This window comes from Sinocyclocheilus anshuiensis, unplaced genomic scaffold (genome assembly GCF_001515605.1).
Source record: "Sinocyclocheilus anshuiensis isolate Anshui unplaced genomic scaffold, SAMN03320099.WGS_v1.1 scaffold492, whole genome shotgun sequence".
In the NCBI taxonomy this organism is placed as follows: domain Eukaryota; kingdom Metazoa; phylum Chordata; class Actinopteri; order Cypriniformes; family Cyprinidae; genus Sinocyclocheilus; species Sinocyclocheilus anshuiensis.
In genome coordinates, this window is record NW_015558605.1 from 118101 (window position 1) to 122433 (window position 4333).

A 4333-nucleotide genomic window follows, 5' to 3' on the forward strand; every position below is an offset into this window, starting at 1 on the left:
AACTCGGTCCTGGAGGGCCGGTGTCCTGCAGAGTTTAGCTCCAACCCTAATTAAACACACCTGAACCAGTTAATCAAGCTCTTACTAGGCATAGAAACTTCTAGTCAGGTGTGTTGAGGCAAGTTGGAGCTAAACTCTGCAGGACACCGGCCCTCCAGGACCGAGTTTGAACAGCCCTGCAATAAAGCCTTATGTATATTGAAAAGATAAGTATCTTGTGTTTTGTGCTTACAAGTTAATGTCTTAAACTGCCGACCTTGTTACTGTGCTAATTAATAGTGTTTTCACTATATTTTGGATTTTAATATCCATTGCAGAGTTGATGTTATACGGCTCTTCAATGAATCGCTGGCCAACTCAGTGATCAGCCGTAAAACAGTGATTCTGTCCAGATTCCCTATAAAATCATAAATGATTCCCTTTGAGCTAAATTGACAGGTGTTTCCAGGTGTTTCCTGGTGGGAAACAGGTGTTTCCCTTACACCTGTTTCGCTCTACAAATGAAACAGCATCGCCGTGCAGTTTATTTAACACAGTCCCATGGCTATGCGTTGCATGGCTTTTCCTGCATGTATCAATTTTAGAAAGCGCAAGTGCGTGCGATTTACTAGACTTATGTTTGTTACAGGCCTGTCGGAGACGTTTCCAATTTTTATAACCGTCTATTGTGAAAGTAAACTCTGTATGTACCTCAGGAAAATGTCTGCATGCTTTACAGAAAATGGCATCTCTTGTTTTGCTATATTCAATCCATTTAAACGGTTCGTACCAATTAGAATTGAAGGAGCTTGACTTTCCATCAATTACGGTCATTAGAAATTTTCCCAGCATTGGTTGAGTGGCTGGTTCCTCTATCGCAGACAGATCTGGAGGTCCACGATTTAGATTTACTGGTTCTGACGCCATTGGAGGGAGAAGATCATTGTAGGCTGAAGCATGCATACTGTCATTAGCATTCGACTCGTCTTCATTCCCAGGTGGCTCATGATCATGTTTTTTTCAGCGTCAGCCAGCAAAGCGTTGTCTAGACATGATTTTTTTTAAACTTTGTCATCGATAGCTGTTTAGCCATTTTTATGGCTAAACATAAAAAGAGCGCTGCTAGTTGCAATCCAGACCAGACAGACAGAGATATTGCCGCGAAGAAGAGCATAACTACTGTGGAAACGTAACGGACTACACGAATTAACACATTTTTAATAATATTAGGATAGTTCTAATGCATTAGAAAACAATTCAAATGTAAAATAATTATTGAAGAATTATTAAACGTTAAAAAAAGAATGTATTTTCATGGATCTGACAGGGTCAGGCCCACCAGTAGCTCCGCCCCTGGTAACAATTTAGAACCATTTTTCCCAAAAACAACAAATTAACCATGGTTTTACAACCAAAAAAACCCACAACAAATCATGGTTACTATAGTTAAACCATGGTGACCACAAATTAACCATGGTTCTGCTACACTAACCATAGTTTAACCATGGTATTTATAGTAAAACTGTGGTTATACAACTGGTAATCAATACGCCAAAAAACAAACACTTTTTTACTCCACTTTTAATATAATTAAACCATGGTTAATTTTTGTATGGGAAGGCAATTTAATATTTTTGTTGGATGCATTTTCTAGTGCCATAGCCAAACTCTTGTAGGCCTCATTATTTTACTGTTATACAATGAACTACGTTTGTCAATGAAAATGAACTTTTATTAGGGCCACAGAATTACTCAAAAACTCAAATACACGCAAATATTCAACAGTCAATAGACATGTTGTGATGTTATTAATTGTGCAATGGTAAATTTGTTTGTAATTGCAGTTGTGTTCTATCAACATTAGCATGATCGATACCTGTAGATTTGTACATCAACCTTGTAGGGTTATTAATGTATTAAGAAAAGATCACTGAGAATTAAGTCCAGCATGAAATCAGAGAAAAGGTTTGATATGACAGACTTTATTTCTAATGTAAAACAGAGGTGTTTCAGTGGAACAGCATCAAATTCTGACACAGCCTAACACAAACACTAATATAATCAGTCTTAATGTAAGGTTTGGGTATTTTAATGTAGTAATTGTCCATGGCCCACATAAAGGGTTAGTTTGCCCAAAAATGAAAATTCTGTCATTAATTACTCACCCTCATGTTGATCCAAACCCGTAATACCTTCGTTCATCTTCGGAACACAAATTAAGATATTTTTGATGGAATCCATAGACAGCAATGTAATTTACACGATCAAGGTCCAGAAACATAACAAGGACATCGGTAAAACAATATGTGATACTCTCCAAAATGGCGTCAGGGTGACGTGGAGGAGACAAATAGTTAAATAAAGTCGGGGTTTTTTTTCTTTGCGCACAAAAAGTAATCTCGTAGCTTCATAAAATTATGGTTGAACCCCTGATGTCACATGGATTATTTTACAGATCTCCTTGCTACATTTCTGAGGCTTGATCGTGTTAGGATCCTTGCTGTCTATGGGAGGGTCAGAGAGCTCTCAGAACTCATCAAAAATATATTAATTTGTGTTCCCGAAGATGAACGGAGGTCTTACGGGGTTTGGAACGACATGAGGGTGAGTAATTAATGACAGAATTTTTATTTTTTGGGTGAACTATCCATTTAATAGTGTATATTTGTAAAATGTGTCATTTGCAGTGTTGGGTAAGTTACTAAAAAAAAAGTAATTACTACAAATCACTAATTCTTTAAAATTGTAATTGGATTACATTACTGATTACTGCATTTAAAAAAGTAATCAGATTATGAATTACTTGATAAGTAAAGTAACTTGAAAGTAATATAACCTAAAAAAAATACACTACAAAGAGAAACTCATAGTTCTTTCATTGATTTAATATTGACTGAAAAATTACATAAGTATTATTTGTATACACTCCCAATATCAACAAATCTTTATTTTTTTGGTTTTGTAAAATAAAGAAAACAAATAGGATGCGCTTTCTGCATTGTCAGTCTTTGAATATATTCCTGAAACGAGTCACTAAAATGAATGAAAATGAAATGAGACATATATCTAAAGAAAGCTTGAAGTGTCTATTTTTAAATGAAGTCATGTTGAAAACAAATATTCTCTGATAAAATAATCCGTATGAAACCAATGTGAGGTAGTCTTTCCCGTCTGTGCTCATCTATAATGTGATCACGCACATCGCGCGCTATAAGATAATAGTCCACGCCAAACCATGCTTGAGACGTGCAAATATGTAAACGCCCACATCACCTCTGTAAACAAAGAAAGATTCATCAATTTCATCTCGGCTACTTTTCGTTTTTGGAAGAAGACGCGCTGTGAGGAATAAGCCTTGAATTTATCTCAGAAAAAGAATGCGACGTGGCTTAATCCAGAGGAGAATCTCATTCTGATGAGTCATTTATTTTTACTTATATTTTACTTATATTTAGTAGAAGCAGTCGTGCAGCAGAAGAGGACAGCAGTCTGTAAGTGTTTTGTATCTTTTCTCATTAGATTTTAGCACGGTTGTCATTGCTAGGACACATTGTTTGTTTACTGTGTTTACCGTGCTAAAGGCGTGCTGAAGTCGCGTTTGTTCTTGTGCGTATCACGTGGCTTTGCAGTGCATTCAATTACATGGAATCAGGGGAGTATATATTTCCACAGTACACCGCGGCAGCCGTCACGTGAAGACCGACGAGTGTAAAGAACATCGAGTTAGAGACCTGCACTCCCGCGGGAGTACCGCGGGACCCAACGCAACAGGGTGTGGCGCAGGACAAATTTTGATGGGCGAGTGCGGGTGCGGGCGGGAAGAGACCTGTGTGTGTGCGCGGGATGCGGGAAAATAAAATGATTCGCAGGACTCCCGCAAAATAGAAATTATCTAAATATAAAGTGTCTAAAACATATAAATTGTTATTTATCTGTTGTACAAAAGCAAAAAGAACAACTAATATTAACATTAAAATGATTGATATGCGCAAGCTAGGCATAGTTTCTATTTATAACACGTGTTTAAAGGGTAGCGCAATGTAGCCAATCACAGACTCAGCTGTTTTTTTTTTCTAGAACACAATGGCCAATCAGATGTTATTAAGTTAGAATCTACTCACCACAGTGCTGAAATTGCGTGCTCACGAATCCTCTCATTTTAACACATGAAGTGTAGACATTGTGAAAGATTCATTGTGCATACATTTATTGTGTTATAACAGAGCTTTATGAGATAGAGATTAACTGAGATGTCAGCTTTTAGTGATAATAAAGGAAGCGCTGCTCGCATTCTGCCATGCCAAACCATGCACGCAGCAGCCCATGCTTGCTTTTCTGTTAAAAATAACAGTGG